Source organism: Macaca nemestrina, chromosome 13 (assembly GCF_043159975.1).
Source record: "Macaca nemestrina isolate mMacNem1 chromosome 13, mMacNem.hap1, whole genome shotgun sequence".
NCBI classification, from domain to species: Eukaryota; Metazoa; Chordata; class Mammalia; order Primates; family Cercopithecidae; genus Macaca; species Macaca nemestrina.
In genome coordinates, this window is record NC_092137.1 from 120330053 (window position 1) to 120353788 (window position 23736).

At 52.7% G+C, this 23736-nt stretch overlaps 1 protein-coding gene across 17 annotated transcripts in view; it reads right to left on the bottom strand.

Moving 5' to 3' along the window:
- The window catches only part of LOC105490067 (inositol polyphosphate-4-phosphatase type I A), a 165241-nt gene that overhangs the window by 124901 nt on the left and 16604 nt on the right, over nt 1–23736 (bottom strand). Inside the window, exon 1 of one of the 17 annotated variants that reach the window (XM_011755332.3) lies at nt 20250–20529. The exons of the other annotated variants lie outside the window; for them this stretch is intronic. The gene's annotated coding sequence lies outside the window, so the exon portion shown is untranslated. Of the gene's footprint in view, nt 1–20249; nt 20530–23736 lie in introns of those variants that run through there. 17 annotated transcript variants of the gene reach the window in all.

The window sequence follows — 23736 nt, forward strand, 5'->3', positions numbered from 1 at the left end:
CGGAACGCCCAGCCAGAGGCGGTGCCATGGACAGGGAGCACCCTGAAGACCAGCAAGCTAGCTGACACTCAAGGCCAGCCGAGCATCACATGTACAGGCTGTCACAGCCTCCCTGTCTTCCTGGGATTCTGCAAAACACCATTCCCCAGGGAGGACAAGCACTTCGAATTCTCCCCTGGCACAAAGCCTGCTTGCTCACACTGGATCACTTGGAAACATAATAAATCCTTCCGTCCCCATTAATCTGTTACTGAGGCTCGCTGTGATATAATCATTTTATATAGAGAACTCTGTCACTGAATCTTTGTATCTAAACCCACTCAGACAGCTAAACACAGGCCAGCCTAAGCCAAATGCAGCTCCCTAAAGAAACCAGCACCCCGAAGAGAACACAGGTTATCTAAGAGCCACAGGCAACCGGAAGGAGAAGGAGCGAGGGTTCTGGCTGCCAAGAGCGGTCGATGTACGCGTGCCGAGGGACCAAGCCGCCACTGGTACAGGAAATGCACACCGTCTCTTTCCCTCCAGAGGATTTTCAGAGGAAGACGTCTTTGCTCCACTCAGGATCACACCAGGTTCACGTTCCTCCAAGTCTCCTGTTCATTTCCTGATCTCTCTGTGGGGTGAGGGATTACAATGGACAGCAGGTAGGAACACCCTCCACCTTGAGATGGACGTGTCAGTTGCAGGAAAAGTTCACGGTGCTCTGATTAAATTCTGTTTTGTTAGGACACCCCCTCCCCAGTGTTGGCATTGAAAGGTAACTAGCAGGAGAACTTGCAGCACACCTGTTTAACTCAAGGTCAATCCCCAGGTGCTGCTTTGCTCTCTCTGGGCCTCGGTTTCCGAAACTGCACACTGGTAATGCACGGCCTGCAGCCTGAGAAGCATGTCGGAACGGAGAACGTGCGGCACCACAACCCCTTCCCGGGGTTGGAAGGGTCTGGGGCGTGCGGTGCCCTGCCCCCAACTCACCCTTCACAGGCCAGCACAGGGGGAGTTTGCTGGGGAGATGGACGCACGGGCCCCGGGGCTACAGCTGGCAAGAAGACAGGCTGGCGGAAGGTGCAGTGCTCTGGGGTCCGAGGCTGCCAGCAATGCAAGGGACTGGAGATGGGTACATTCTGCCTGGCAAGGGATGCTGGCCAGGAGTGAGGGACCATGTGTGCAAATCAAAGGAGCTAGCTGGCCACCTGGGTCATTTACTCCTTCAGTGCACAGAGGGCCACCAAGGCCTGGGGCCAAGTGAGAGGGCAGACACCCATAGGAGAAAGAGCCCAGACTCAGCCCTTGATGTCCAGAATGACAGTGAAGGGGAACCACAGTCAGTGATGATGTTCCTAACACAGGTAAAATGACGACAGTCCTTTCCACAGCAAAAAGCTGCCCTGTGTCACGAGAGCATATGATAGGGCACCAGATTAAAGTCACTCCACCTCTCTCTGAGCATCCCTTCCCTCCTCTGCGAAATGGAAATGAATAATAATTACCTCATCAGGTAGCTGGGGATTAATAAACTGATCCTAGACAGACATCTGGCCCAACGCCCAGCATATGGTAAATGCTCAGCGAGCCAACCTCTCAGGGCTGAGTTCCCCACCCACCCAAGACAGTCAGAACCAGGAGCCCCTGGCAAGGCTCCACCCAGTGCCCTACAGAAACAGAAAAAACTTCAGTTTCAGCAGAGGCTGAGAGGGCAGGCCTCTGGGGCTGGCAGGGAGGGCGTCAGCCAGAGGCTCCGTGTCTGGCGGGCAGCAGAGGAGGCACTGGAAGGACAGCGAGCTGGCTGGAAGCCCTGACTGCAGGAAACAGACCTCAAGCAGCACTCCTGGGGGCAGGACCCTGCCCCTCTGGGCTGTCTGGGGGCAGTTTCTACAGCCTTAAGAAAATAGCTCCCTGCCACAGGCTTTCTAGGAAGTCACAAACTAGGTCTCTGGGAGGCAGTTCTAGAGAAGTGCACAGCCCAAGGGAGAGCTGACCCATGGACCAGACAGAGACCCTGAGGGAAGGGCCAGCCCAGAGTCAGGCACAAAGGGTTCCAGCTCAATCCAAGTCGGTCAAAGGGATAAAGGAGACAGCTTTCTTCAAGGAGAGGAAGAAATCTGTTGTCCTGTGTGCCCCGAATTCCATTTGCAACCATTATTTGTTTCAGAAAAGCTGGTGCATGTCAGATGTTTTATCTGTGAGACAATGATTTCCCAGCACCTGGCCACACTTTCTGTGTCGCAGAAACTGTCGGTTGCAGGTTACACGTGGGTTCTGTGCCTCCTGGCACACCTGGGAAGATCCTGATGCAGCCCACACTGTCAGTTCATACATAGTAGGGTCAAAACTCTGTTTCCCAGGGCTGGAGCAAGCTGCTTCAAACCAGCTATCCCCATGCAGAGATGCCACTGACTATGTATTTATCTCGAACTGGCTTGTAATTATGATAGAGCAGTCAGCGCCTGGCTTCTAAGACACCTTGCTCAACTCATCAAAGTAGGGTAGCCTTGGGATACCTCACGACGCACACACAGGAGGAGCTCCCACCCGAGGCACAGCAGATACCCCCCATCGGCACCACTGCAGCCAAATGGGGACAGGAGCACCTCCCACTCCTAAAATTAAAAGGCCATCAATTAGCACCAAAATAAGTAGCCTAGTTTGGGGAAAGTGATAAAAAATCAGCGAATAATATCTTTAGTGGGGAGTGGAACAGGACAAGCACTCTCGGGCAACTGGAAGTGTGTTCTGTGAACTGGCAGCAGCAGTACCCCCGGGAGCTGGGAGGGAGTGCCCATCTATGAAGCCTGACTCCCTGAGGGTAGGGCCCAGCATCTGCATTGAACACGTACGTCTTCCAGGTGACCGCTAGGCATTCAAGCTGGAGTAGCCATCTCTAGCCTGCCATCTTTGAAAGATGCCTGAAGACTTAACACGATTATTTCCAGTTAAGTCCTAACAATCTACAAAAACACTAGACCTCTCTCTTTTCAAAAAACAGAAACATCGCACCACCACGGAAAGCCATGGGTGTGGGCTGCATTCACGCTCAGCTAGAACTGAATGCAGAGTAAGTCAGGACAGAATGGGACAGACACACACCTGCAGGCTTCTCGGAAATCCATCACACCCTTCTACCCTCATCCCCTCACCCTTCCTACCCCCGTTCACCCGTCCTCCCCAGCTGAGGCAGGGACCCTCTTCACAGCCACACCGGTAACCACTGAAAAGGTCCAAAGAGATCACCATGATTTGTTGCAAAGGAAGTCGGGGGAGGGAGACTTGACACGTGCCCAGAGTTAACTCCACTAACTAGGGATCCGGGTGTGCTCTGCCACTCCCACCCCCACCGCCTGCCTCGCCTTCACTCTAACTGCAGCGCAGGTCTGGTGGAGAGGCACTCAGCTGGACTGCAAGGCTGGCTCAGCTTCTCACACCCCGGACCTCGGATCAGCAGACAAGCCATCCAGGAACAGAGCCTCGTAACAGCTCCCTGGACTTGAAGGAGTCCTGGTCCCAAGCGACAGGAATCCTCCTCCCTGGTGGCCACCTCCCTCGTCATGACGAGGCCTCCACCGAGAGCAGGGCCCGCCTGAGGCTGTGCCCCTGGGTGGGAGGGAGGACACTGTGACTTAAACACAGTGTGGCTGAGAAAGAAAAAGGAAACACCCGCAAATTAAAGTGCGCTCTATTTTAGCTTTAAACACACACTCCTCCCACCTACAGCAGTGTCCAAAATAGCACATCCTATTTTAGGGAGCTCAGAGGCAGTTCCTGAACAGGCCACAAAATAGACCTGGAGTTTGGAGACCAGCACTGCACAGAGACAGAAGGCTGCGGGCCGCAGGGACTGCACTCGCACTGGATCCGTCTCCCACTCCAGTCCCATTTTAAAGGTCAGAAGACTGAGGCCGCTGGTGGTCCTCCTGACTCAAATTCCACGAGCACCCAGAGAACAGGGAACAGTTACAACAGCAAACGAGGCCGTGATGAAGGTTAATTATCTGTTAAAAGTGCAAACTTAACCCACTATCGTCACAGGCCAGGAAGAGAGTGGGCGGGAGGGTCCCATGAGAATTTCTGGAAGACAGGAAGGGAGGCAAGGCTCTCGTGGCCATTCCCAGGTGATGGTGAATGAGGGAAAGCGCTGCGGAAACCATGAGCTCAGAGGGAGGCCGGCCCTGCTGGATCCGCTTCGGAACGTCCATCACTGCCCTCTGAGCCCGGAGAGGTCTCCGGGGCACCACCCCTCCCCCGAGCAGGGCTCCTCCCCACACGCACCCCAGGGCTGGGTCCCAGCACCCCAGCTGAGAGCCTCCCCGACTGTGGCTGGAGACTGGATACCTAAGCGGGGCTTGGTGGAGGAGAGCTCGTCCCCAGAACAAGGAGAAGTCCCTGCTCTGAGCTCCTGGGTGTGAACCCTTCCGAGGGACAGCAAACAGGGCCATTACTGCTCAGACGTGGAGCTTAGCATGTCTTAGTTTGAATGGGCATCCAGCCATGCGTTACTTTAATATATAACCCTAAAGCTTAGTCAAACTGGCACTGGCTCGTGTGTCCTGGCAACACCTGTCCCTGAAACTGGGCATCACCTGGCACCAAAAAAGGAAACTTAAAATTCCAGGAACAATTGAAACTCAACATTTAAAAGTTTCTACAATGTGAATCTTCATTATCCTATGTACCCATTCTAATTAAATTCTTCAAAAAGTTTTGAGATGGCAGAAATTTCATGTGGCAAATCTGACTCATTTAGGAAAAAAACAAGGGCAAGATATCATTGCAAAGACTTGTTACCACAAAACTATTTGGAGTTGATTTCAGTAAAGTTCTGCCATCAAATCTGGATTACCTGTGGGTGGATTAAACATTTGTGGATTAGCCTTGGTAAACAAATGAGAAGATAGTGCATTTGTGGAAAAAGTTTTAAAATAAAAACCATTATAACTGCATTCCACACAGCGATTACTGGCAGGCAAGATGGACACGCAGGGCCCCCTACAGAGGCCCGTCCCTCCCCATCACAAGTAGTACTGCTCCCCTCCTCCCAAAACCCCCACCCCAGGTGAGGAAAGCAGGTAGAAGGGAGAGGGTGGCTGAGCCCAGCCCTGCCCACACAGCCCAGTATGCCCCAGCAAACAGCAGGAGACTACAACCACTGTTGGTCATGCAATGTAATATTGATGCCTAAAGCAAAAAAACAAAGTATCTGTAAACGTTCAATGTCCTGCTAAATTTTACAAGGAATTCCAGCCAGATTAAATGTATTTCACACCATATTCTGACTCCTGTATTACCCAGAGTTTTGCTTGCCTCCAAGGCCTATGCTCCCTCTCCTACCTCACCTGTCATCCCGGTTGGTCAAGAGCTGAGTTTAAATAGCTGAGAAAGAAAGATGACCTCAGAACTTCAAACACCACCCATGGGGTTTGAGAGGTCTCTCTTAATTTGTAAATCGAATGGGCTAACTCCCTGGCTTAAATCCCCTCTGTGGCTCTCAGCACACACAGAACGCAGCATGAGGTTGCACCCAGGGTAGATCTCCCGCCCTCCTCCGTCTCCCAAGCTTCCTAAGTACCACACTCACAAGCTGCTCCCGACAGCATCTCACAAGGGCCCTCTCCAATGCCTTTGCTCAGCCGTTCGCTCCCACCTGGAGTGCCCCTCCTGTTCCTGTCTGCTTGGCAATTCATACTGATGTTACACGACCAATTTAAACAGCAATTCCGCTGTGAAGCTTCCCTCACTTCCAGGCAGAAGGAAATACCCTCTGCTTATTGTGACACGGCCCTTTCTGTTGCCACAAAGAAAAAAAACCTCTGATACAGTGGACATCCTTGTCTCCTCTAGCCCCTTAGGGGAAGGGCCTAAGTCATCTTTAACTCTTCATCTTTAACAAAGCTGAGTCACTGCAGGAGCCCCAAATAAGCTTTTATCAAATGATTAATAAAACATAACTTTTGGATCCCCCAGGACCCCACATGGGTTTGGTACACAAGAAAACTTATTTGAAGATGCTTTTTATTCATGAAATAGAATTTAAAAAAAAAAAACAGGCCGGGCGCGGTGGCTCAAGCCTGTAATCCCAGCACTTTGGGAGGCCGAGACGGGCGGATCACGAGTTCAGGAGATCGAGACCATCCTGGCTAACACGGTGAAACCCCGTCTCTACTAAAAATACAAAAAAAAATTAGCTGGGCGAGGTGGCGGGCGCCTGTACTCCCAGCTACTCGGGAGGCTGAGGCAGGAGAATGGCGTGAACCCGGGAGGCGGGGCTTGCAGTGAGCTGAGATCCGGCCACTGCACTCCAGCCTGGGCAACAGAGCCAGACTCCGTCTCAAAAAAAAAAAAAAACACACACAAAAAAAAAAACAAAACAAAAAAAAAACAAAAAAAACAAAAAACCCAAGCTGTAACTGTGAAATTCCTGCACCTCACTTAGGCTGATGCTAATGGCAATCTGCAAAGAAAGGCTGCCAAATGTCGGAGTGATGGCACTCGGGTGAGATGGGTCTGCCGCCTCCCAGGACATCTGGGTACACCAAAGGCCCAGAGCAAGGGCCAGAAGCCCGGTTTGGGTCTTGTCCGTCACTCACCAAGCAGGAGGACCCGGGCAGGACATTCGCCTGATCTGGCTCTCCCCATAATGCCTGTGGGGTAAGCGGCCATGCGGTGCCAGCGTGGGCTCGTCCCACCCAGGGCTCTTCGGAGCACCGGTGGAACTGGATCTCTAAGGTTTTCCACGTTACAGAGAAGACAACACAACGCAGCAAAAAGCAAGCTCCCAACCCCAACTATTTCAGAGGATGTCCTTTTGTGTACAAATCCTGCTTCAAAAAGCAAAACCCACTCTCGGGTCTCGCCAAGCACTGGGAGGGCTGGGGGTGGCCGTCGCCCACGGCACCGTGGACACCAAAACCCACCCACACAGGCTGCTCTTGAGGCTGCCACGGTGATAGTAGATACCACACATGCAGAAAGGGGAAGAATGGGAGGCTGAAATCAAAACCAAAAGTGACTTCACAACCCGCATATACGGCTTTCCAAACAAGCTGCTCAAACGAATGCACACTTCAGAAGAAAGGGTATGGAAACATCCGTGTCTGTATATGGCAGACTGCTCCCGAAGGCCTCACAAAAATGCTGGGCACACTGCTTGCCTCTGGGGAGAGGAACTGGAAGACAAGGTGGGAGAGGTGATTCTTCTCGATATGCCGTTTTGTAATTTTTGAATGAGACCAGAGGTAATACCTTCACAGTGTGTAACCATGTGAGATACGTAATGCCCTGAAACAAAACTTATGAAAATGTCCTCCTGTAAATAAACTTATCTTCCCCAATCACATGTATTACCTTTCCAACATGTTTTCATTCAACCACCTGGTGAAGCGGAAAATCAAGATACTTTAAGGCCTGGATCCACTTTTTAATGCTGTGTGACCCTGGGTGCCATCCACCCACCCACCAAGACTCCAAAGGTAGCAACCAGCTCATGGTCACCATCCGGCCCAGGTGAGGCCATTCACTGAGTGGCACCTCCTGGGAGGCCCTGACCACACTGCAGTCCATCACGGCCCATGCCCAGAGTAAGGAGGGGAAGCAGGTGGCCCACGACACGGCGTCAGCCCCTCTACACTGCACCTACACTGACCTCCTCACTCTTCACTACACCCACACTGCCCTCCACACTCTCCACTATCCCCACACTGCCCCCCACACTCTCCACTGTCTCCACACTGCCCCCCACACTCTCCACTACACCCACACTGCCCTCCACACTGCCCTCCACACTCTCCACTGTCCTCACACTGCTCCCCACACTCTCCACTGCACCTACACTGACCTCCTCACTCTCCACTACACCCACACTGCCCTCCACACTGCTCCCCACACTCTCCACTGTCCTCACACTGCCCCCCACACTCTCCACTGCACCCACACTGCCCTCCACACTCTCCACTATCCCCACACTGCCCCCCACACTCTCCACTGTCCTCACACTGCCCCCCACACTCTCCACTGTCCCCACAATGACCTCCACACTCTCCACTGTCCTCACACTGCCCCCCACACTCTCCACTGTCCTCACACTGCCCTCCACACTCTCCACTGTCCCCACACTGCCCCCCACACTCTCCACTGTTCCCACACTGCCCTCCACACTCTCCACTGTCCCCACACTGCCCTCCACACTCTCCACTGTCCCCACACTGCCCTCCACACTCTCCACTGCATCCACACTGCCCTCCTCACTCCACTGTCCCCACACTGCCCTCCACACTCTACACTGCACCCACACTGACCTCCTCACTCTCCACTGTCCCCACACTGCCCTCCACACTCTCCACTGTCCTCACACTGCCCTCCTCTCTCTCCACTGTCCCCACACTGCTCTCTACACTCTCCACTGTCCCCACACTGCCCTCCTCTCTCCACTGTCCCCACACTGACCTCCTCACTCTCCACTGTCCCCACACTGCCCTCCTCTCTCCACTGTCCCCACACTGACCTCCTCACTCTCCACTGTCCCCACACTGCCCTCCTCTCTCCACTGTCCCCACACTGACCTCCACACTCTCCACTGTCCCCACACTGCCCTCCTCTCTCCACTGTCCCCACACTGACCTCCTCACTCTCCACTGTCCCCACACTGCCCTCCACTCTCTCCACTGTCCCCACACTGCCCTCTCTCCACTGTCCCCACACTGCCCTCCTCTCTCCACTGTCCCCACACTGCCCTCCTCTCTCCACTGTCCCCACACTGCCCCCCACACTCTCCACTGTCCCCACACTGCCCTCCACACTCCACACTCCTACCACACTGCCCTCCTCACTCTCCACTGTCCCCACACTGCCCTCCTCTCTCCACTGTCCCCACACTGACCTCCTCACTCTCCACTGTCCCCACACTGCCCTCCTCACTCTCCACTGTCCCCACACTGCCCTCCTCTCTCCACTGTCCCCACACTGCCCTCCACACTCTCCACTGTCCCCACACTGCCCTCCTCAATCTCCACTGTCCCCACACTGCCCTCCTCTCTCCACTGTCCCCACACTGCCCCCCACACTCTCCACTGTCCCCACACTGCCCTCCACACTCCACACTCCTACCACACTGCCCTCCACACTCTCCACTGTCCCCACACTGCCCCCCCCACTCTCCACTGTCCTCACACTGCCCCCCACACTCTCCACTGCACCCACACTGCCCCCCACACTCTCCACTGTCCCCACACTGCCCTCCACACTCCACACTCCTACCACACTGCCCTCCACACTCTCCACTGTCCCCACACTGCCCCCCACACTCTCCACTGTCCTCACACTGCCCCCCACACTCTCCACTGCACCCACACTGCCCCCCACACTCTCCACTGTCCCCACACTGACCTCCACACTTCACACTCCTACCACACTGCCCCCCACACTCTCCACTGTCCCCACACTGCCCTCCACACTCCACACTCCTACCACACTGCCCTCCACACTCTCCACTGTCCCCACACTGCCCCCCACACTCTCCACTGTCCTCACACTGCCCCCCATACTCTCCACTGCACCCACACTGCCCCCCACACTCTCCACTGTCCCCACACTGACCTCCACACTTCACACTCCTACCACACTGCCCTCCACACTCTCCACTGTCCCCACACTGACCTCCACACTCTCCACTGCACCCACACTGCCCTCCACACTTCACACTCCTACCACACTGCCCCCCACACTCTCCACTGTCCCCACACTGACCTCCACACTCTCCACTGCACCCACACTGCCCTCCACACTCCACACTCCTACCACACTGCCCCCCAAACTCTCCACTGTCCCCACACTGCCCTCCACACTCCACACTCCTACCACACTGCCCTCCACACTCTCCACTGTCCCCACACTGCCCCCCACACTCTCCACTGTCCTCACACTGCCCCCCACACTCTCCACTGCACCCACACTGCCCCCCACACTCTCCACTGTCCCCACACTGACCTCCACACTCTCCACTGCACCCACACTGCCCTCCACACTTCACACTCCTACCACACTGCCCCCCACACTCTCCACTGTCCCCACACTGACCTCCACACTCTCCACTGCACCCACACTGCCCTCCACACTCCACACTCCTACCACACTGCCCCCCAAACTCTCCACTGTCCCCACACTGCCCTCCACACTCCACACTCCTACCACACTGCCCTCCACACTCTCCACTGTCCCCACATTGCCCCCCACACTCTCCACTGTCCTCACACTGCCCCCCACACTCTCCACTGCACCCACACTGCCCCCCACACTCTCCACTGTCCCCACACTGACCTCCACACTTCACACTCCTACCACACTGCCCCCCACACTCTCCACTGTCCCCACACTGACCTCCACACTCTCCACTGCACCCACACTGCCCTCCACACTTCACACTCCTACCACACTGCCCCCCACACTCTCCACTGTCCCCACACTGACCTCCACACTCTCCACTGCACCCACACTGCCCTCCACACTCCACACTCCTACCACACTGCCCCCCACACTCTCCACTGTCCCCACACTGACCTCCACACTCTCTACTGCACCCACATTGCCCTCCACACTCCACACTCCTACCACACTGCCCCCCACACTCCTCACTCCTACCACACTGCCCTCCTCTCTCGACACTGCACCCACACTGACCTCCACACTCTCCACTGCACCCACACTGCCCCCCACACTCTCCACTGCACCCACACTGCCCTCCACACTCTCCACTACACCCACACTGACCTCCACACTCTCCACTGCACCCACACTGCCCCCCATACTCTCCACTGTCCCCACACTGACCTCCACACTCTCCACTGCACCCACACTGCCCTCCACACTCCACATTCCTCCCACACTGCCCTCCACACTCCTCACTCCTACCACACTGCCCTCCTCTCTCGACACTGCACCTACGATACCTGCCCAGGGCACCACACGGTGGCAAGCGGAAGCGCAGCTCAGAGCCGCAGGAAGGAGCACCTCGCGGAGAGGAGGCCTGGAGCCTGGACTCCAGAGCCAGCCATGCCCCAGCTAAGCTGCCAGACTCTAGGCACGCCACTGCCCTTTCTGGGCCCCAGTGCCCTCTTCTGTGAGAGGAGAATCTCAGGTTCTCAATCCTCACTGCCCCGTCCTGCAGATGCTTCCTGCTGAGAATGCACAGATTTGAACACCCACTGCAGACCCTCACTGAGCTCTGGGCTTGGGCTAGGGAGGGGACACAGACGTATCTGCTGTGGCCTCTCCCTCAGAAAGTCATCGTCCAGAGGACAGAGGACACACGGAGAACAGCTGCATGAGGGAGAAAGCACTTCAGCAGAAAGAGACAGACGCCTGCACCACCGGCCTGGTTCCCTGGACACCCGCCACAGAGCGCGTCTGTCCACATCAGGCCGGCTTCTCCATGGACGGTGCTCTCCCCAGCAGAGTTTCATCCCGACTCCATCCAGGGCAGCCAAGAGAATCTGCTGGAGGACTCAAGTCAGTGCACACTGCCGTGGGTGTGCTCACAGCACAGACCCTTCTGCCCGGGGCACACTCTGAGGGAACTCCCAGGAGAAGGGCTGGGTCAAGCCCAGCTGTGTACCTCGTGCCCTTCCCCCAACCCCGGACCCTAACAGGGGCTCAAGCTCATCATTCCCAAGGCCCAGCCCTCCTTGGCCCCTGAAGGTCTCCACCCACGTGGACCACACTGCTGCTCCGGGGCGGCAGAGACAGGCCCGGCCACAGGAGAGAACGAGAAAATGGAGTCACATGGGAGACCAAAAAGAGGCCTTGTTGGAGCCGACCAGCGTCCAGCTGAAACTCTTGATCCCCACACCCTCCTTGCGGGGCACAAAAAGAGGGGCGGGGACAGGTGGCCTCCAGCACACTCCCAGTACCAACATCACATCAACGGCACCTCCCAGAGCTTTTCAAAGTCATCCAAGATTGTTACTTCTTCAATCAGTCCTCACCCCAGACCACACACCCCTGGCAGTTTGCTTGGCCTGTGGCAGAATTCCAGAGCTACAGTCCCGAACTCCACGGCGCTGTCTGTGACTTCAGCCCCCACAGGGGTTCTCAGGCACTCCTGGCAGCTGGGGGGGCTGCGGCAAACTTACTAACAGGGTCGGCAACATCGTGGGAGGCTTCGACATTTATAGATTATTAAATGAAGAAATGTTTTAAAAGCTTGCAGACCGCCAGACTAAGCACTCCGAATCTACACAGTCCACTTGTGGCCAGCACACACTGGGCGTCGACCTTGGTTCCTCAGCGCTCAGCCTCTGAGAAGCAGCAGCACGGCAAACCTTCTGCTCAAAAGCAACCTTACTTCCATCCACCAGAGCTTAAAATTCTCAGATGGTCTAACAGAAATATTCCACACACGATGAGATACCATAGAAACCTTAAGTGTAAGTTAAAAAACCATACTCCCACCTGCTATATATTTTAATTCTACATTTTCTCCTGATAGCTTTGCGAGACTGCCAAGTATAAAGGGAAAAAAGCTTTGCGAAACTCAATGTTTTAACCCAACAGGGTCATTCATCCTTTTCTCCTGTGTGGAATGACTGAGAAGTAACTCAACAGTGCTTCTCACAGGACTCAGGTCAGGTCGTCATTCACGCCGGCCATCTACAGTGAAGCCACAGACACACACATGCATGCACTGCACACCACATACACGCACACCCACGTACACAGGAGGCACCTCCAACACCCACAGCTAGCACTATTTTAGTGTGATCTCAAAACAAAAGCTTGGGCCAAACCATTCTGGTTTCTGAAACTACAGATCAACAAGGTTGTAACAAACATAAAACCACACTGAAACCTATTTAGAGAGGGACAGTGATGGGTTCTTTAGAAATGTCTTCCAGCGGCCGGGTGTGGTGGCTCACACCTGTAATCCCAGCACTTTGGGAGGCCGAGGTGGGTGGATCACCAGGTCAGGAGTTTGAGACCAGCCTGGCCAATATGGTGAAATCCCGTCTCCACTAAAAATACAAAAATTAGCCGGGCGTGGTGGTGCGCGCCTGTAGTCCCAGCTGCTCAGGAGGCTGAGGCAGGAGGATTGCTTAAACCCAGGAGGCAGAGGTTGCAATGAGCCGAGATCGCGCCATTGCACTCCAGCCTGGCAACAGAGCAAGATTCCATCTCAAAAAAAAAAAAGAAAGAAAAGTCTTCCAGCTCCTCCTGCAGCATGGCCCTGAACCACGTCTAACCAGAGGCCACACCAAGCAAGTGACCACCCAACTCAGCACCACTTCTTCCTGTGGTTCTGGCATCATGCTTCCCTTCCTGCTCCTTCAGTGCCTGGCTGAGAAGGGGAAAGGCCCCACCAGGCCTCCTTGCGGGGACCAAAGCCCAGCGAGCCATGCCTCCCGGCGAAGGGAAGGGACAGACCACTAAAGAGCAAGGACTCAGAGCTCAGAAGCAGCGCCGAGTGAGTCTCATGCCCCTTGTGAGGCGGAGTCCAACCAGGGGAGCTCCAGGTGGAGCTGCACCTGCACTGGGTCAGCCTCCCAGTGGCCTCCCTGGCCAGGTCTCCCCACCTGCACCACTGGGTCCAGAACTCTTTAAAATCCAGGGGCCGCTCCCCAGCCTAGGACCACAGGGAAACACTCCGAATGCCAAGCACGTCCAACGGCTCACTGGAGCTCTGAGACCGTGAATTTAGAGACTCACCAACATGTCATATGTTCTTCTCCAGCCACAGGCCACTGTGCTGAGAAGTGGCCAGAGCCAGGACTATGGTTTTACCAAGTGAGATGTGTAAGGAGAGGGGTGGGAGGTCACGTGCTGTTGGCCCTTTCACATCAGTCATGACTAAGCCTCTATGGCCGTGGAATCCTCCATGGTGCACAGCAGAACACACTGCCACTATGCACATCACACATCACACGTCACACGTCACACATCACACGTCACACATCACACATCACACATCACACGTCACACATCACACATCACACATAACAGTTCACACATCACACATCACAGTTCACACGTCACACGTCACACATCACAGTTCACACATCACACATCACACATCACACGTCACACATCACACGTCACATGTCACACATCACACGTCACACGTCACACATCACACATCACAGTTCACACATCACACATCACACGTCACACATCACAGTTCACACGTCACACGTCACACGTCACACGTCACAGTTCACACATCACACATCACATGTCACACATCACACATCACAGTTCACACGTCACACGTCACATCACAGTTCACACATCACACATCACACGTCACACGTCACACGTCACACATCACAGTTCACACATCACACAACACGTCACACGTCACACGTCACACGTCACACATCACAGTTCACACATCACACATCACACGTCACACATCACAGTTCACACATCACACATCACACGTCACACATCACAGTTCACACATCACACATCACACATCACACATCACACATCACAGTTCACCTTCACAGCCTGAGAGATGGAGGGGACTGAGGCTCGGCATCTGAGGGACTGGCTCAATACCGGTATGAGGGGATTTGAAATAGGTGGGCCTATTTCATCAGGAGACCACGTACTTTTTTTTTTTTTGAGACGGAATTTTGTTCTTGTTGCCCAGGCTGGAGTGCAATGGTGCAATCTCAGCTCATCGCAACCTCCATCTCCCAGGTTTAAGCAATTCTGCCTCAGCCTCCCGAGTAGCTGGGATTACAGGGATGCGCCCCCACGCACAGCTAAATTTTGTATTTTTAGTAGACACAGGGTTTCTCCATGTTGGTCAGGCTGGTCTTGAACTCCCGACCTCAGGTGATCCGCCCACCTCGGCCTCTCAAAGTGCTGAGATTACAGGCCTGAGCCACTGTACCCGGCCCAAGTTATTTATTTATTTTTTTTGAGACGGAGTCTTGCTCTGTCACCCAGGCTGGAGTACAGTGGAGCAATCTCTGCTCACTGCAACCTCCGCCTCCCAGGTTCAAGCAATTCCTTGCTTCAGCCTCCCGAGAAGCTGGGACTACAGGCGCGCGCCACCACACCCGACTAATTTTTGTATTTTTAGTAGAGATGGGGTTTCACCATCTTGGCCAGGCTGGTCTTGAACTCCTGACCTTGTGATCTACCCACCTCGGCCTCCCAAAGTGCTGGAATTACAGGCGTGAGCCACTGTGCCCAGCCAGGAGGCCAAGTTCTGAACCTCTAAGGCCCACTGCTCTCCACCCCAGCTGCACCTCAGAATCACCTCATGGGAAAGGGGGCAAATGTCATGTTGGCTGCACCCGGGATTAGGCTAATTAGCATAGCGTGGGAGGGGGCGGGACGCCATGTTTTTCAAAAGCCCCCAGGTGATGGTAAGGTACAGCCAGGACGGGGAAAGTTGCAACACTATTCCAATTCCCTTTACCTCCAACCCCCACAACCCCTTTTCCCAGCCATTCACTTTGTCCTGCCATGGTTGGCTCATCTCTGCTCTGCTCAAAACCATCTCAGCAACCACCCTGGGAGGCGGCCACCGTACCTCCTAGGCTGGAAGTACCAGTGTGGGTGTGATGTAGAGACTTTGGGTCTCTCTGGCTCTCAATCTCAGCCCTGAGCTTTGCATCTGGTCTCAGCTGGACTCATGGTCCTGCAGTGAACCAGGAGGAGTTATCAACTTCGAGCACCATCCTTCACAAACTGCAGTCTCACTGGTTTCAGGATCAACAGAACCAACAAAAAGAAATGCCACGGTTCTTAGAATCCGAAATGCGACCCACCCACCAGCCACACACCACACAGCACTTATTTTGGTTTCGATTTTATTCCCCTTCCTTCATTACCCTCCCCTAGTGGCACCTTATAAATGTTCTGTTTTCAGCCACACATGGTGGCTCATGCTTGAAATCCTAGCACTTTGGGAGGCCAAGGTGAGAGGATCATTTGAGGCCAGGGGTTCAAGACCAGCATGGGTAACACAGCGAGACCCCCATCCCTACAAAAAAATAAAAAATAAAATTTAGGCATGGTAGCGCATTTCTGTAGTCCCAGCTACCCAGAACCCTGAGGTGGTAGGATCACTTGAGTCCAGGAGTTCAAGGCTGCAGTGAGCTATGATTACATGGCTGTACTCCAAACTAGGCAACAGAGCAAGACCCTGTCTCAATCAACCAATAAAATTGTTTTCTTTACTGAGACATTAAAATTGGTGTGTCTAAGGATCTCTCTGACTGTAAAACCTCCAAGTTTTAGTATTATTTCACTAAGATTTACTCAGGGTTATTACAAGTTCAGTCAGGACATGGTCTCACTGAGTTGGAAAGTATGCTAAGCACTATCATTCATAAATAATTGTAAAACTTAGTTGTGGAACTCTACAAAGATGAGGCTGAACTTACGGCCTGTTCAACCAACAGGCTGTACTCTAAAAGCCCATTTATAAGTTATCCGGAACCCAGAGAACATTTCATTTCATGTAAAATTACCACTAAGTTGGTACTTAAGTTCCAAAGAAATAGATTACTATTAGATAGTTAATAATACCTAACTATTAGAGAACTAGATAATAGACAATTAGATAATAGATAATTATCTATAACTAATAGGTAACTATTCAACTCATTTGCCCTTTTCTGATTTAAAATCAGAAAAACGTTATGATGCAAGAAAATCAAGTGTGTGTTGTGTGTGCATATATAGACAAGAAACTTAAATGCAAGTGTATGTGTGGGGTGTATATGCAAAAACTCTAACTTAAGGAAAAGAAGCTTCACATCAAGAACACAGAATTTAAATCCATGGAGGTTGAGAAGATAATTTCTGCTCCGTTCCAAGAGCAAAGGACGCTAATGATACTAGGTTCACTGTACCTGTCGCCCCCACATGTGGGCGGTGTCGCTAACACTGCTGACAGCTTCGCAGTCCTAACAGTAACATAGTAGGGGGAAAGGAGAAAGGGTTTAAATGGATGGAGAAACCAAGTTAACAGCGTGATGAATAATCAGCAGATGAGGGGGACGGAGGGGCAGGTGTGGCACAGGCACAAGAGGACAATGTTTTTCCCCTCCAAACACTGAAATTTAATCCTGAATGTTAGAAGTGGGGTCTAATGGGAAGTATTTGGGTCATGGGAGTGGATCCCCCATGTATACATTAATGCCCTCCGCCAACCCCCCACTCCTTGGGAGTGCATGAGTTCTCACTCCGTTGGTTCCCATAAGAGCTGGCTGTGAAAAGAGCCTGGGACACCACTACCACCACACCGCTCCCTTCCTTCCTCTCTCGCCATGCGAGCTCAGCACACGCCAGCTCCCCTTCACTTTCCACCACGCGGGGAAGCAGCCTGAGGCCTCACCAGATGCAGATGTCCAGTCTTGAACCTTCCAGCCATCAGAATTGTGAGCCAAGTAAACCTCCTTTCTTTAAAAACTACCCAGCTTCAGGTATTCTTTTATAGCAGCACAAACCAGACCAAGAGAACATCTAAGAGGAAACGACAAAGGCCCTTTCCCGGCTACTCTAAGAAACTCAGCCTTCGGAAGCCTGCTGTAGTTATTTAGGGACTGCCCAAAACACACACAAGTGTGAGACAAGTATTAATAAAGAAAAAGAAGAAGAGATGGAAATAAAACTGTGGGTCCCCACCAGAAAGAAGACAGACAGACATCACCACCTGTCAGTGCCCTCCTCTCTCTCCTGTGAGTTTGGCAATGGGTCTACCCCCTTCCAGGCCTACCTGGCATAACCGCAAGTGAGGGTTTCATGCACAGAAAGACCTCTGAAACCTCTGCCACCAACCAGCTGGGCGACAACTTCTCTGAGCTGCAATTCTCTCACTGGTAAAATGGCATGACAGACACTTATCATCTAATCCCAGAGGATTACGTGAAGTGCTGCATGTACAACAACACAGTAAAGAGAGGATTACATGAAGTGCTGCATGTACAACAACACAGTAAAGAGAGGATTACATGAAGTGCTGCATGTACAACAACACAGTAAAGAGAGGATTACATGAAGTGCTGCATGTACAACAACACAGTAAAGAGAAGATTACGTGAAGTGCTGCATGTACAACAACACAGTAAAGAGAGGATTACGTGAAGTGCTGCATGTACAACAACACAGTAAAGAGAAGATTACGTGAAGTGCTGCATGTACAACAACACAGTAAAGAGAGGATTACGTGAAGTGCTGCATGTACAACAACACAGTAAAGAGAGGATTACGTGAAGTGCTGCATGCACAACAACACAGTAAAGAGAGGATTACATGAAGTGCTGCATGTACAGCAACAACACAGTAAAGAGAGGATTACGTGAAGTGCTGCATGTACAGCAACAACACAGTAAAGAGAGGATTACGTGAAGTGCTGCATGTACAGCAACAACACAGTAAAGAGAGGATTACATGAAGTGCTGCATGTACAACAACACAGTAAAGAGAGGATTACGTGAAGTGCTGCATGCACAACAACACAGTAATGAGGATTACATGAAGTGCTGCATGTACAGCAACAACACAGTAAACTTCCAAAAATGCCGGTGACTCATCGTAATCTGTGATAGGCAATGTCTGTCACCCCCTTCAGCCAGCAGGTGCTGGTGCACAGTGAGTGCTCTATAGGGTTAGCTTAAAAAAACATAACAAGGCCGGGCACGGTGGCTCACGCCTACAATCCCAGCATTTCGGAAGGCCGAGGCAAGCAGATTGCTTGAGGTTGGGAGTTGGAGACCAACCTGAACAACATGGTGAAACCCTATCTCTACTAAAAATACAAAAATTAGCCGGGCGTGGTAGTGGGCGCCTGTAGTCCCAGCTACTCAGGAGGCTGAGGCAGGAGAATTGCTTGAATCCGGGAGACAGAGCTTGCAGTGAGCAGAAATCGCGCCACTGCACTCCAGCCTGGCCAACAGAGTGAGACTCCATCACAAAAAATAAAAATAAAAATAACAAGAAGGTCCCTTCCTCAGCAACCGGGGGGAGGGGTGGCGTGAGACTTGTGGCAGACAGAGCAGAGAGGAAGGGGGAGAGCGCCAGAGTGAGACCCAAGCCACTGTCCGCTCAAGCACTGCACTGAAGCCAGGGTGGAGCCAGGAGGAGAAACCACAGGCCCTCACGGGAACGGGGGCTCAGCCAGAGAGAGCTGAAAAACTCTTTTTCAAACCCATGTAACAACATAGTAAAACGACAGGGGATTATCTGTTCACCAAGTGAGTGCCCAGCAACACGACAAAATGACCCCAGAGTCAGCTACCCCAGAGTCTGGGAGAGGAAAGGACCACGGCCACCCCCAGGCCTCCCCAAGCCTCAGCTTCCTCATCAAGCCCACTGTATGTGGGACAGTACAGTCCTCATCAGGCTGCTGTGAGGTGTGGCAGGTCAAATCATGCCCTCTGCAAAAGAGGTTCACGTTCAAATCCTCGGAACCTATTACTGTTACTTCACACGGCAAAGGATTTGCAGGCTCAATTAAGTTTTGAATCTTGAGATGAGATTATCCTGGATCATGCTGGTAGGCCCCAAATGCCATCACAAATGTCCTTATAGGAAGGCAGCAGATTTTGGAGAGAAGAGAAGGCCGTGTGACAGAAGCAGAGAGAAGTGGAGTCATGGAGAGAAGATGCCACCGTGCTAGTGTGAAGACGGAGGAAGGGGCCAGCAGTCGAGGCACGCCAGCAGCCACAGAATGGATTCTGCCCTAAGTTACTGGAGAGAACATGGCCTTGCCCACAGCTTGACTCAGCCCAGTGATGCTGATTCTGGACTCTGGCCTCCAGAACAGTGAGAGAATAAGTTCCTGTTGCTTTAAGCCACCGAGTTTGTCACAGCAACCACGGGAAGCTAATACAAGGGATTAAAAGGGAAGTAGATACAAAGCCATAAGCACGCTACCTGGCACGTGGTAGGAATTCCAGGATCCCCATTAGTGAAAGACAGTTCCTGACATCCTCCCTGGACCACCAACCCATCCTCAAAAGCTGTGTGAAAAGCTACAACCTTGTGCCGCAATAGTGAGTTCTGTACCCCGCTCACAAAAGCTCCTGCGTGTGTATCGTCTCACTTGATTCTGTCCTTAAAAGGAGTTTCCAAGGTTGTCCAAGGACTCGCAGCTTGTTCCATATAAATATAACTTTGCCACAGGCCTTGTCTTCAACACTCAGTTCAGTTAGTGAAAATATTTCACAGGATGGCCTCTGCTCATACCTCGCGGAGCGGACCCCCCGGATCCGAGGCATCATGAGCTGCGATCAGGGCCATCTTACCTTTGCAGAAACACAGCACAAGTACTTCTCTCAGCCACAGGACTTGCAACCGTCAAAGGAGAAGCTGCTGCTGAGTCTGACGTGGGAACTGAGAACTCTGCCCCTGTCAGGCAGACACGGCAGAAGGAGGAGCAGGGCAGGCAAAAGAAGACACTGGCTAACACTTGACCCTCCAAAGTGCTTTTCAGCTTGACTCATGCAAAGAGGTTTCTCTCTCCCCTAAACCCCCGCTTTTTGTTTCTTCACCCCTGCTCCGTGCACCCCCACTCTCGATTTTCCTCCTTCAGGGGTGAGACTCAAGTGTCGAAACACACCGTGTGCAATAATTCCACTTCCCCCGTCGAGCTCGGCCTCCGCCATGCAGACCCTGGGCCTCAGCTTCCCCTGAGTTCCTGCGAGGATCAGGCCCTGAGAATCTAACGGCTCTCCTGCCCTCCCCTCTGCCCCATTTTGTTTGAGAGTCAGGGCTGTGCTGTCCCAACCTTCCCCAGCCTGTGCAAGATTTGAAGACTGTGCCCTTCACCAAGCCACAGCAACCCTCAGACACAAAGAGCTCAGGGTGGAGCCTCAAAACCTCAAGAGTATGTTAAAGAAAAAGTGAAGAAAAAGAAGAAGCCTATTCACTTCCTAAAAGCGGCCATCTGCAGGCCCTCTGAGCTATCTTCTTTGCACCCATTCTTCTATGAGCTTCTGCCAGTGCCCGGTTCACTGGGTAGAGACCGTGTACCCTGAGCCAACTGACCACTGACCGCTATCAGGCAGGAGACAAGGGCTGTGCACGGAGCGAGCAGAGACCGGAGGAAGAGCTGCCTCCGCATTCCTCGGCCCCTGGCACTACAGCACGCAGCAGACTCTAGGGCTAACAGCTCACACCCACCAGACCTTCACTTGTCCACGGAGGCTCATGGCTCTCATCTGCCCTAAATCCCACACGGGGGCTTGTAAGCAGTCTCGAAAGCACATGCCTGTGAGCCCTCTGCGGGTGGCTACTACTTCCTGCTCTCCTACGGACCCCAGGGCCAGCTCCACAAGTCACTTCCTTTGTGCCTGAAAATGACCTGCTGCATGAGTGAAATGAGAAGGGGCAGGTGTGCTCCCACTCGGTAACTTCGCATCACCCCACCTGTGACGAACGACCATGCCATATCGCAGACTCAGAAACTGAAGACCGCCAACCAACACGACTCCAGAATGTATGGGCAATGCCCTGCCCAGGCCGTTCCCTTCCCTCTAAGATGCAGGGCACCTTGGCTGGGACAGCTGAAACGCCGGGAGGGCGTGGCCAGAACCAGCCTCAGCGAGACACCATCACAGCTGAAATGTAGACTTCCACACAAGCACTGGATGTTCCTGGGCCTGGCTGTCACTAAGGTCCCTTCAGAACCATCTGCCTTTGCACCTGCAGCTTGAGTTGGCCCCTTGATAGGCCAGGTGGAGGAAAGCCCAACAGAGCCAGTGTACCTGAAACTGGGGCCAAAAGCGGCCTTGACAAGCCTCACTGTACGATGCTACAGGTTAGTTTAAAATGTCTGTGTGGGCCGGGCATGGTGGCTCATGTCTGTAATCCCAGCACTTTGGGAGGTGGAGGCGGGCAGATCATCTGAGGTCAGGAGTTCGAGATCCTTTAGTAGAAACGAGACCGTTTCTACTAAAAATACAAAAATGAGCCGGGCATAATGGCACACTGCCTGTAATCCCAGCCACCTGGGAGGCTGAGGCAGGAGAATGGCTTGAACCTGGGAAGTGGAGGTTGCAGTGAGCCGAGATTGCGACAGAATAAGATTCTGTCACCAATAAAAATTTTTAAAAATTAAAAATTAAAAATTAATTAAAAATTAAATGTCTGTGTGTTGGCCGGGCATGGTGGATCACACCAGTAATCTCAGCAGTTTGAAAGGCTGACACAGGTGGATTGCTTGAGCCCCGGAGTTCAATACCAGCCTAGGCAACATGGCCAAACCCCCTACCTACAAAAAAAAATTAAAAATTAGCCAGGCATGGTGGCGTATACCTGTAGTCCCAGCTACTCAGGAGGCTGCAGTGGGAAGATCACTAGGGCCTGGAAGGCAGAGACTGCAGTGAGCCATGATCCCGCCACTACACTCTAGCCTGGATGACAGAGTCTGTCTCAAAAAAAAAAAAAAAAAAAATTAAAATTAAAATTAAAAAAATAAAAGGTCTGTGTGTTAACTAGAAGGTAATATTTTATTTTATTTTTATCTATTTATTCATTTACTTTGAGACAGAGCCTCCCTCTGTCGCCCAGGCTGGAGTGCTGTGGTGCCATCTGGGCTCACTGCAACCTCTGCCTCCTGGCTTCACGCCATTCTCCTGCCTCAGACTTCTGAGTAGCTGGGACTACAGGCGCCCACCACCTCGTCTGGCTATTTTTTTGCATTTTTAGTAGAGATGGGGTTTCACCGTGTTAGCCAGGATGGTCTCAATCTCCTGACCTCGTGATCCACCCGCCTTGGCCTTCCAAAGTGCTGGGATTACAGCTGCGAGTAACCAACGCCCGGCCACTAGAAGGCAATCTTTTAAAGGCACACGCCTTACAAATACTATCTAACCATTAACTGCCCATTTCCCAAAGAAAACCCTACAGGCCAGGTCATAATTAAAATAAATGGGCAGAAGCTTAAAAACGTCATCTATCCCCACCCTCTTTTTCCAGCTAGAGTGATACGCAATCCAGCCAGAGCCTAGGCCCAGACCTCACAGCAAGGGGGGTGCAACTTCTTTCACTAACGTATTAGTGCCAAGCACAGGCTGGAAAGAGGCTAACAGGCACCCAGAGAGCACTGGTTGAAGAATCTGCAGCACAGCGCGGCAGTAGGCCAGCATGCAGCTGGACAAAGGAACTCCTCGTGGGCCAGTGAAACCGTCAGGAGAAGGGGCGCAGAGCGAGCACGCAGCATGGCACCGGGGTGTGGAAAACTGTCTCATGTCTGCACACGCAGGCCTGCTGGCATATACACAGCATAACTTCAGGAAAACACCCCACAATCATATGGCATTGGTGTCTTAACAGAGGGGACACGGATGGCTAGAGGGTACGGTAGGAAGCAGGTTTCACCACATATCCTGCTATATTTTACAATTTTTAAGCCATGAAAATGTTTGCCTATTAAGAAACAAAATATAAAATGTTATCAAACGCCTCAAACCAAGTTAAGTACACGGAGGTTTTTGAGAAGTCTCTCCAAGAGACATTAGTGCACAGCTAATAAGGGGATGGAAGATTTCAAGGGGCCCTGCTCTGGGGCAGTCACCCCCGCAGGGGACAGAATCGAAGCCAGGCCCACGACTGTTGCTGGCAGTGACTGCCACGGCCTTGGCGGTGAGCGTCCTTCCTTCTTCTCTGACTTGTCTCCTTCTACCCTGTTTGCCTCCTCTGCCACGTCACTACATCGTGTGGCACAGTGAAGTCTATATTCCATGTCAGAGTCCCAGGATCTTAGAGATGGAGGGTGGGGTGGCAGAACCA